This window comes from Tamandua tetradactyla, chromosome X, assembly GCF_023851605.1.
Source record: "Tamandua tetradactyla isolate mTamTet1 chromosome X, mTamTet1.pri, whole genome shotgun sequence".
NCBI classification, from domain to species: Eukaryota; Metazoa; Chordata; class Mammalia; order Pilosa; family Myrmecophagidae; genus Tamandua; species Tamandua tetradactyla.
In genome coordinates this window covers 54549824-54562424 of record NC_135353.1, presented here as the reverse complement: position 1 = coordinate 54562424, position 12601 = coordinate 54549824, and positions in this window count along the sequence as shown.

The following is a 12601-nucleotide window of genomic DNA, read 5'->3' as shown; positions in this document are numbered from 1 at the left end:
ACACAAGTAATGTAGTGGATGGAATGGTTGACACTATCAGAGTCTGTGAAATCACTGTGAATTAACCTTATGAAAAGAGTTCAAAGGTAATTCCAGACAGAGGACACGACATCTGTGTACCAAGACTGAGATGTGTCAAAACAGTGTAATCAATAAGTATTTTTGTATTGCTATAGTGCTCTAGTTAGAAGAGCTGGTTTCTAGAATCCTTCCTTTTCCTTTTTTAAGAAATACAAACTAACAGGTGAATGTGGAGGTGGTTGCTTTTGTTATTATTATTATAATTATTATTGCTTAGTTTGTGTTAGGCTCTATTTTAAATAGTTTTCCCCAATATATCTAATTTTTTAGCTTTATGTTAATTTTCAGGGACGTAAGTGCTCTGTTAAGAGCTCAGTAAAAGTTTAGAATACTCTTGTTCAATAAGCTTGACTTCTGGAAGGCTAATACTTCTGAAAGGCTAATCCTCCTTTTCTTTATTAGGCTATGGAAACTAACTGGTGCCCAAGAGTTTAGCTCAGTGATAATTTATTGGTTGCCTACTGTACATAGGTTTCAGATCCTTTATATCAATGGTCCTTGATTCCAAGATAATAATAGTACATCACTTCAGATGTAGGTATTGTATTCTCCATGTTTTCCATACATGGTAATGACAATTATAATACAAAAACCCAAATTGCTTATTATGGTTTTCAAGCATGTGAGGGAAATATAATATTTTCACTTATCAAATTCTTCTTTTTCAAAACTATTTTAAATGTAATACAGAAAGTACTAATAGTTGGGAGCAATTTTGACATGTTTATCTATTGGCCAACAATACAAATGGTCAGTTTTTATTAGGTAGATACTTTTTCTTGATGATTAATTTATTTTGACAACTCCTGATCCAATATGATCTTTATTTTAGTATAGAGAATCATAATTAGTATCTTTCCTACTATTAATTGCATTTTTTGGTTGAAACAAATTTTTCAGGGAGAAAGGACATCAGCAAGGCTGTAGTAACTTGAGAAATGCTCGTGGTCACTAAGTAAAGTGGACTTTAGTCCTGTCTATTGTTTTAGAGAGGATTTATCTGTGTAACATCATACACTTAGGTATATCATAATTGAATGACTGGCTAGGAGTAAGAAACATGGATTGATCCATATATAACAGAGTGACTCCATAATTTTACATGATTTCTTATGAAGTAGAAATAGCACAGTCCTGACATGGCAGCCCATTTTGCAGATCTGGAGAATAAGCATAAAATGAATTGCATAAATCCCTAAGTTAACTAGATTTAACATTAGTTGTCATTCTACTGCAAAGTATCATATAAGCAGTTAATTAATGCTTACTAAATGGAGATGAAAGAAAAATCTTGAAGTCCAATTTACAAGCCATTTAGAAACTAAAAGAGGGTCTAGGTGGATCCAGAAATCAGTCAGTAAACTCAGATTGATATTTTTAGCTCATTTTAACCATATCACCTGATGCTTAAAATCCTTCAATGCCTTCCTATCTTAACTTCTTACCATGGCAGAGGCTCTCCCACCCTTTAAGTCATTTACATTTGCTATTTTCTCTGGAATAGTATTCTCACAGATCCTCAAGCAACTAGATACTCTTCATTCTTGAAGTCATGGGTCATATATCACTGTCTCAGAGTCCTATCCTGACCACCCCATCCAGTCTACTCATCCCCATCTCTCATGTTTATCTGTTTGATTTTTCACACAACTATTAGTATATAAAATCATCTTTTTTACTTGTTCACTTCTTTACTGACTCTCTCCTTTCCCATACAATGTAAATTCCATGAGAGCCAAGGTCTCATCTTTCTTGTTCACAGCTGTATCCCAAGCAACTTGTTTTTTTGTTCATTAAAGTAAGAACAATAATTAATATAGGTCTCAGCAAGCATCTCAATTATCTTTTAGGTCTAGTTCAAGACATTGGAATTGAATAATGATGTAGGAGCCCTTGGAAATATTTCAGGGAAGAGATACATAGGCAGTGAAAGGATTAGAAGACAAGATTTATGAATAGTTTACAAAATTGTGATTCAATTTGGAGGATTAACTATTTCAGAAAAAGAATCCATTACATTTGATTACTTATTACAATTTACAAACACTTTTGCATCTGTAAACACTTTTAACCTTTTACCTAGCAAATATGTGAATGTTATCATCATCCTTGTTTCACAGGCATAGATATGGAAACATAGAGAATTTCACTAATTTGTCCAAAGTCAGATAGTTATAACTGACTCTCATACAAAGTACATGTATTTTCCATGACATCACCTCTGATGTAGTCTGAGGGCAAGGAATTTAATCTGGATGTTATAAACAATGGAATTTCTTTGAGTTTATAAATTCTGGTAAGAGTTATCCCAGGTCCTTTCCAGGTATATTTGGAAAACTTTTGGATAGGTTAACATTTATCTAGTATAATTTGGAAGAGAGTAGAGGATATGGCTAGAGGATAATGGATTACTTGGATATTGTCTCTTCCAGGGCTAAAATTCTTTAATCTTTTGGCTATGTTTTCAATTTTCAAAATTCATCATTTCAAATATATTTAACATTTAAAATTTGACCAAGTGATACTACTATTTGATCCTCATATCAAGTGAAGTCGGCTCTAGGATGTGCTCATTGCATGGGCTGTGTATATTTTTATTCAATACCCAGAGCATGCAGTGTGAACATAATAGAGATTGAAAGACAGACAAAAGGCTAATGCAGATTTATTAAATCTCCATTTTAAGGTCTTTACTAAACTTGTTTCTGAACTCTTATTTCCACAACCTAGATTCCAAAATCACCACTTGAATTTATATATTGTTTCTTTTCTATAATATATTTTATTAATTTACTAACTCATTCCTTTCTTTATCTAGATTTAAAATTGGCTACAATTCCATATAGATAATTATATTTAGCTTTCAGTATCAGTTAGAAGCTTTTTAAAAAGAGAACTATGGAAAACACATTTGGAAGAATTATATTATTTTTCCTCACTGAGTTGAAATTTCTTTTAATGACACATCAGATCAATAAGGTTGATAACTGAAACTCCATTGCATGATTTTATGCAATAATGATAATGGTAAATATATCATCTAGTGATCAGCTAACTGGATGTTTCTTTTATCCACTTATTTAGAATTTTTCATAATCTCCATTTTTTGCGATGAGAATATATTACTTCAATAATTAACAACAGTATTCATAATTTTCTCTTTTAACTGGATAATAGATAGGTCCTTCAGTTAAAACAGGAAAACAATTTTCATAGATTATTTGACAGAATTAGTTTGGTTTGAAATTTATATCTTTGCATAACATTCCAAATACAAATTATGTTTCTTCTAATCATGGTAATAATCCTTTTATCATCTATTGTCTATCAGCAATTGTCTATTTACAACAGACATTTTTAAAAATATGATCTTATTTTGACAACTCCTTGCTTAAATGAGGAGTCAAACACCAAACATGGCAAAATAAAGATTTAGAAGTACATATTATGAGATCTACCTGTTCAAAACATGAATACAGAATATTCAGACCAAAGAAAAATAATAGATGTGCATTTGGATGGTAATGTAAATAGAAAAGAAATGGAAAATGAATTTATAGAGAAAAAGAATTTTAGTGAATGTGCTTATTAGAATTGCTGGGGCATTTTCTGTAGTGTTAAGAAACTGAAAATCATGGTCTAATAGTTTAAAGAAAATATCAGAACATATTCAACACATTGTCATGCCTGGCATATAGCAGGTCCTCAATAAGTATTTGTTGAAAGAATAAATGAACCAACAAGTCTTATTTGAGCACCTGTTATGTGGAGGATAAAAAACTACGAACCAGAAAAATCTTATAATCTAAGATAAGAGAGAAAGAATATAAGCAGGATGCACGAATGACCACTATCTAAAAAAGAAATTTGTGATAAAAATAAATTCATCCTGAAAGTTCAGAGGAAGGCCAGATCATTTCTCATTTGAAAAGGTTTTAAGGAAGAGCAAGGGACTTGAGCCTTCAACTTTGTAAGAATTAACCAAGCAAATTATCTGTGGTAGAAACCTAAGCAAATGTGTACTAAATCAGTATTATTAGAAGTCAGTCAGTCAGTCATTAAAAGAATTGTATCATTAAGAGACTTTTTCACGATCCATTTTTTAACCCATTGGCTTTTTTACATAAATATCATATGAAATACTCAACGATCCTTCAAATTGCCTCTTTACCTGATAATCTTTTGTTTTTAATATGTTACAAACATTGATTATAGTGTGACATTTTTAAAATATTTCAGTAATTGCTTTGTCAATCATTTCATTCTTCAGGTTAAACTTCTGGCCTAGTTCATTAAAAATTAGTTTAAATAATTAAAATAATGTTAGTTTTCATAATTAGAAATTTTCTATTAAAGATTTAGAATAATAGGTTACCCTTATAAAATGTTTCTTCTTAAGAAGATCAAAGACCTTAATATTTTTCATTTTATTTGTTCTCAGAACATTATTTTAATGAGTGGTTGTACTAAGCAATGCTGATTTCAACAGGGTATAGAGAAGTCTTAAGAGAAAAGCAAGTTGATTTCCAACACCCAAGAGATTAATGTCCATTTTAAAAATTATTTGAAGAGCACTTTAATGCTAATGTAAGTTTGACACCCTTTTCATACAGCTTCCTCCTAGCCTACTGCCCACTTATCAGCTAGAATCTGTTTATGCTCATTCTTTTTCTCCTTCTATTACTATCCCCACTCCACTCCCACCACCCCATTTCCTCTTCTTTTTGTTCTTTTTACTTCTTTATTTAAGGTACAGGGATCATGCAGTTTTCATTCACCATTCTATATCCAGCTACTAACACCATCCATGGGCTTGAATGGATGTTCATAAAAATGATTGTTAACTAATTTGATGAATACCTGATCTGGAAAAGTAACCCCATTTAAGCAGACCAATCTAGGAAAATATTTATAAGAAGATAAATCTGATTCCAGACTATACACAGTGCATATTAAAATAAAATGTAAGTGGATTTTATTTTATTCACTGTTTTGGAATACTTTTATACTCACTCTCTCCAACCATGCATAAGAGGACAGAAGACTTGGGGCCAATGCTCCCCACTCTTCTCCAGTGCTTATTAGCTGTGTAATCTTTGACCAGTGAATTCATCTTACTGAGCCTTAAGTTTTCTCAATATAAAACATGACTAATAATATCATGTATCTGAAGGCAGTGGATTGAATGAGAGTATCTACTGATCCAACTTTAAGTTTGTGAAAGATGTGAATATAATTGTTTAAATCATGTATTTTTAACTTTGTTATTAATTAGAATAAACTACTCTAACTAATTCCACCTGAGATTCCAAAATCCCTTAACTTAAAATGATATATGTATATATTTTTTAATGAGAACTCATAAAATTAACTTATTTGTGCCTATTATTACTATAAGTTAAAGATGTGTAGCCCCCCAAATTTTTAAATGCAAATCAAGATTGAAAGCTTTGACATGCATAGTTGTATCCCTATATGTTTAATGATACATTTTGAAAGATTAGAAGTTAAAGAACCATTACTAATATCCTTTCAATTGGAGTAATTGAAGAATACTTTTTTTTGGTAAGTTATTTTTTTCATTTGCACGAAAAATTTACCCCATACTGTTCTTTCTTTCATTTAGTAAACTTGTACCTAATACCTGGTACTGAACTAGGAGCTGCAGCCACAGCAATGAACAAGACACACTCTTTTCCTCAAAGAAATCAAATTTTATTTGAGGAAGCAGACAAGTAAGCAGATAATTAAGATGCTGTGTTGTCAGGAAAAAACCCAGAAAGCCTTCAGAGGGCATGGAACCTCTCTCAACCTAACCAAGCCCAGGGGTGGAAGAGTCAATCAGGGACAACTTTTCAGAAGTATTAGTGTTGCACTTGTGCCTCTCATGTCCTTCCCAGGGAGTATTAAACACAAATTATTCATACATTTAATGTCTATGTAAGAGATATAGTAAGAATTTATTGTTTGGTTATACTAGTTATTTGTTGCTTTGTACTAAATGAAGTACAAACAACATTTCTGGGCTAGAGGTGTAGATGAAAGTGAAAAATAATTAAGAGAAGAAACAGTTTTCATGAACTTAATAAATAAGGAACAAGATGTTAATTAGGAATCAGATACTAACTTAGTAGAATTACTGGCAAGGGAGGTTTAGGAGGTTGAATGCAATCCGGTAAGTGACAATGCTAGGGCTTTTTCTTAGAGCTTGAGGTATTTAGATTGTTTATCTAACAAGACAGATGATTTTGCATGTCTTAGGTCCCCTATAGAATTGAATGCTGGTATCAGAGCAAGTGGCCATTGTACTACTTCTTTAGATATGTTAAATGGTATGGCAAACCAACCCTTCAGTCTGTTAGCCAAAATTTGTTAACATGCTGCAACAGTTACTTTAATAGGTATTCTTTTTGTTTCTTTGTTTGATTTTTTAAATTTTGAAATACAATGTATATACATAAAAGCAATAAATTTCCAAGTACATTTTAGCATGCAGTTATAAAACGGATTTTGAAGTTTGATACTGATGGAAAGAAAGCCATACCTGAAAGAAAATAAGTGCTCCACAATTCTCCCGATTGTGGAGAAGAAAAGAATTTACTAATGACCTTGCAAGAATGGGCGAACAACCAAAATGTGGTTGCTGGTGCACTGAGCAGCAGAAAGCATTAGCATTTGCTCCCTAAGCCTAGCACACAGGTCTTTCCACTGTTTCTTTGCTTTTCTTTGGATAGTCTATAGGTTATCAGCCTATCCAAGCAGAGCAGTCTAATTTAAAACAGTTCCCAGTTTTGATTATGTTTTGCATCCCAGTGACCTTGGTCATTATTTGTTTAGATTTGTTTTTCTTTAGATAAAGATTTGATGCCAATTTTGGGCTTACATCAGAGGTCCTCTGCTTCCCCTGTGACTGGCTTGAGCTAATTTTGCAGCCCTTTGTTTAGTTAGTTTTTTCCCCATACGGCGTCATTTTGTGAGAAAGCTAAACTTAATTTTATTCTTACAAATTCCACCCTCTTTCTTTTAACTTTTTTAGCTTTCACGTTTTATTTCTTTTATTAAACTTGGTAAGAGCTTTTTCACATTCTTCATTATAGGGATCTTCCTTTTTAAGGAGGTATAAATAGTTTTGTCGGTATTGAACATGCATTTGTTTGGTTAGGGCAGTCTTAATAAGTCTTTGAGTTAGCCCCTGATACATGGGATGATGTAACACCCAATCACTGTTAGCATTTTAGCTACAATAATTACAGAAGTTAAAATGGACAGTGCCACCCCTTTCCATTTTCCAAATCAATTTTCTAACCATTTTGTGAGGGGATTGTCAGTGCTTGAATTCTTCGTTAATTTTTTTAGATAAGACTTTAGACCTTGTAAAGCTTTGGAGATAGTTCCATCTGGTATTGCATTAAGGATGAATGCACAACAACTACCTCCAATCATAACACAAATGCCTCCCTTTTCAGCTAGCATTATATCTAAGGCCATCCTGTTTTCCCATGTCATTTGCCTAATAGCATCTAGTTGTCTTGCAGTGCCCTTCACTGCATCTCTGGTGTAGCTGATAAATTTTTGTTGATTATAATATATGTAATTAGTCTAGTTTACATTTTAATTAATTATGACCTACTAAATAGGAACAATTCAAACTTTGCAGTTATTTGACTTCTGGTGTTAAACTTATCCAGGATTCCCTGTGGTACTCCTGTATCGTTCAAATAAATTTGATCATCAAAGGAACAAAGTAAACTTTTCCCCCCTTGGGTTAGAACTTCCTCCTCCTCTTCAAGTCCTAGGGTGAATGGGATGGCCAATTGGACCAGAGCACAGGTCCCTTTCCACTTCTTAGGTAATATTGGCTGGAGGATGCTTTTTCTATACCACCAAAGGTCTTATAGAACTTTTGGGTATGGTTAAATTGGAGAAATTGCTGGTATTGTCTTTAGTCACATCTTATGCTGGGGTACACAAAGCCGTGGTCCCAAGGTCCTGGACCAAGGTGGGAAGCTGGTATGTATGGCCTTGACTTTCCCACTCCTAACTGGAGGGAAGAGAAAGGACAATGAACTAAAATTTTCATCAGGAGTAGTATTTTGGAAAAGGAGTATCATGCATTTGAACTCCTTTTTATGTTTTTCCATACCTTTAATAAAGAAAGGGCATGATAAAGGCATTGGGTTGGCCTGTTGCACAAGCATAATAGTTGTCTTCTTAGACTTTGGACTGTATATTTAATCCATTCCACTCAGGCATTTGTATCTCCATACCTGTCTCTATCTCTATGGTTTTTTTCAATTTTTTTTTTGCCTCGACTATCTTGAGAACTGTGGGGTCATTTTGAACTGGGGAACTAGCCACTGGTGGGTATCCTTGGGTGATGCTGAAGAACTAACTAGAAGGGACATTGTTGGGGAGGGAAGTGTTCGATGTCGGAGGGAGGACGTGTATATGGAACTTTCTCAGAGGATTTTTACTAGTGATGTTTGCCCCCATTTCATAAATTTTATTAACACTTGATATTAGTTATTGCTCCTGCCTTATGTTCATCTGCTTTTTCAATGATTATGATCACTGGGTTACATTGAAGATCCTCACAATCTGCTGGGGCATTTCCTTTTAAAAGGTTATTTTATTTTTTAATGGTTGTCGTCTCAATCTCATATCTGCAGTCGATCCCTGAAAATGGGTAGTCCATCTTATTACCCATTAACTGTTGCAATGGATGGTGTATTAGTTAGGGTTCTCTAGAGAAACAGACTCAACAGGGAACACTCACAGATATAAAATTTATATAAGCATCTCATGTGACTGCGGGAATGCAGATCCAAAATCCACAGGGCAGGCTGTGAAGCCGAACGACTCCGATGGAGGGTCTGGACAAACTCCACAGGAGTGTTTCGCCTGCCAAAGCAGGAATAGAGCCTGTCTCTTTTGAATCTTTCTTAAAAAGCTTCCTGTGATTAGATTAAGCATCGCTCATTGCAGAAGATACTCCCCTTTGGCTGATTACAAATGGAATCAGCTGTGGATGCAGCTGACATGATCATGATTTAATTCTATGAAATGTCCTCATTGCAACAGACAGGCCAGCACTTGCCCAACCAGACAAACAGGTACCACAACTTGGCCAAGTTGACACATGAACCTGACCATGACAGATGGATTGGCTGTAACCGTCTCCTGCTGGTTCTGGGGACAAGTATTTGTTTTCCCCTCATTCTAGTTTGCTAGCTGCCAGAATGCAATATACCAGAAACAGAATGACTTTTAAAAAGAGGAATTTAATAAGTTGCTAGTTTACAGTTCCAAGGCTGAGAAAATGTCCCAATTAAAACAAGTCTAAAAAATGTCCAATTTAAGGATCTGGGGAAAGATACCTTGGTTCAAGAAGGCCGACGATGTTCAATGTTTCTCTCTCAGCTGGAAGGGCACATGGCGAACATGGTGGTGTCTGCTAGCTTTCTCGTGGCTCTACCAAAAAGGGATTCTCTCCAAAATGTTTCCTCTTTTTAAGGATTCAAGTAAACAACTCCACCTTCAATGGGTGGAGACACACCTCCATGGAAATCATCTAATCGAAAGTTACCACCCACAATTGGATGGGTCACATCTCCATGGAAATAATCAATATGCTCCCACCCCGCAGCAATATTGAATGAAGATTAAAGGACATGGCTTTTCTGGGGTCCACCACAGATTCAAACTGGCACACCTCCTTAATTGCCATTGATTCACTAAGATTCCACAGTCTCTTCCTTGGCAAGCGTCAAACTGTACAATTTGGAACACTGACCCTTCAGTTACATTCATCACCAATTTGATGTGGCTCATTGCATTCTGAATTTGGAACATCACAGTTAGTATAGTTATTCTCATTTTTGGGGGGAGTGGGGGTGGTTTCAAATCCTTCCTTTGTTTTCCTTGAATAAGACTCTCTGACCATGGTCACTATTAACTATGTTAGATTAGAATATAGAACCCAAACCGCGCCACTTTTACCCTCCCAACTATTGTCTTTTTAAAGTAGTCTTTAAAGGGTCTGATATTGGAGTTATTTCCCAGGAATTGGACTGTTTTATTGGGTACTTATCGTCCCGCTCAGGTATTGGTATTTTTTCTAGACTGTAGTGAGTCCAGCTATTTTCTGCTGTCCGGACTGTTGTTTCAATTGTCAACAGAACTTGATAAGGTCCTTCCCAGGCTGGTTGGAATTTGGACTCTTTCCAGGATTTGATGAGAACCCAACAACCAGGTTGGTGGTGATGGACAGCAAATTTAAGAGGTGGGGTTTGGACCAAACCACGGTGTCTAAAGGAGGATAGAGTAGAAGACAAAGCCAGTATATAATCCTCAAGGAAGAGGTCCTTTGAATCCAAGCAATGGGAGATTTTTAGTTTTCCAGGAAAAGGCAAACCAAGGAGCATTTTGTAGGGGAAGATCCCTAATGTCTTTTATGGGCAGTTTTAATTGTTAGCAGAGCTATGGGTAGACATTTAGTTCAAATCTGGTTTCTAAGACTAGTTTAGAAAGAAGCTTCTATAAGGTCTGATGCATTCTTTCTACCTTTCCTGAGAATGGCAGATGCCAAGGTGTGTGAAACTCCCATACAGTACTTCAGCTTTGCATGACATCTTGCAGCACATGGGTGGTAAAGTGGCTATTATTGTCAGAATCAATAGTTTTTACGAACCCGTATGGAGAATGATTTTTTCAAGGATAATTTTGGAAGTTCCTAATGCTGTAGTCAAGACTAGAGGATATGCCCCCACCCATAGTGTTTGATGGTTTCTAGAAAGCAGAATATATTGTAATTGTCCTACTCAAGACATATCCGTGGAATCAATTTGAATGCTCTGAAATGGTCTGAGGCCTGGTTCTCTTCCCTCTTGCACCTGTTTCCTTATAACTTTTTTTTAAAAACGTTTAATGATAGAAGTGTATTTCACTTTAATGGACATTAAAGATGACCTACTAAATTGGAAAACTAAGTCATTAATACATAAATAATGAAACCATACTACCTACAAAACCGTTCTTGAAGGAACATTCATCACCATCCTAAACTATATAAAATCTTAACCAAACAATTCTATGCAGAAGCAAAACATTGCAAGACCATTACTTTAGGGATAATACATACATATAAAGTCCTAGGCATCTACAATTAATGTTTTAAAAAGGCAAGCCATGCAACTTTACATGAATTTTTGAGCTGTAAGATATCTGGGAATTAGGTAAATAGGTAGAAATCCCTCCTCCTCACCAAAACAAAAAATATGAAAGCAATTGAAACAAAATCTTCTTAACAAAAAACCTAAATAGCAGCTGAACTTAACTTACATTTCAGAACTGATGTTGTTAAAATTATGGTCTAGGCAAAAGAATACAAAGTAAATACTACATATGAATGCCTCTTCAAAATAGTTTGCAATGAAAATACAAAAATAACCTGTTAATATTCTAAGGTGATAAGTAAAAAGTAACCTGGGTCTTTAAAAAAAAAACAGAAGGCTACACCTACATAGCCAGATATCCTAAAACTGATACCAGAACTCATAAACAAGCTTTTAAAATTTTATTTAAAGTGGATACAATGTATGGCATGCATTTTGAGACTGTTGAATGACTGATTTAAATAAAAAGCAGGGGCAGAGGACCAATAACCCAAAGTCACCTTAAAATATTTCAAAGAACTAAGGTTCTCTTCACCCTAAGATGATATGTGAAGAATTGTTTAAAGAATAAACAAAACAATTTATAATTTAAGAAATTAAAATCTGACATAAAACCTAAATTATGTATAAAAAATTATAATCCTTTGCCAGTATATGGTTATGCCAAGAAGTTATATTATCTACCTGCAAACATTAATTTATGGTAGGCTGATTTGTTTTTTTCTTGTTTATTAATTACTGACTTGTATCAATAAAAGCTAGATTCAGTCTCAAGTTATACCTTTTAATAAAAATAGGTAGTCAAAATTAAACAATGTCTTAGTTAATTGTATTATACAAAGATTGGTTTATTAGTTTTGTAAATGTTCTACAGTTATGTAAGATCTAACAAAAGAATATACAGGAACTCAACTTTATTTATACAAGTCTTCAAAAGAATATTACATCTAGCTTTGACTGCTTTGCTACAGTAACTTACTTTAAATGCTAAGAAAGACAGTATATTTCTAGAGACATAACTCAATAAAGTTAAAAACGTATTTTTTATTAATTTCTTTTGAAAATTAATAGAGCAAAACATATTCTACCTAACCGTAATTTTGTCCCTTTATGTACGAGTCTAAGACAAGTATTTAGACATTAACCTGGGCAATAAATTCAGAGGTTCTTAAGAATAGGACATGAAATAAAATGGCCATTATAGCAATCAGATTAAATAGATTAAAAACTCAGCTCTGTAACTAACTCTGAGATGAAAATCCATATGGTTTAAATAATAGTTCACGTTCGCATAACAAAGTAAGATATTATTTAAGGGAAAAGTCTCAAGATGGAAATTTTTAAAA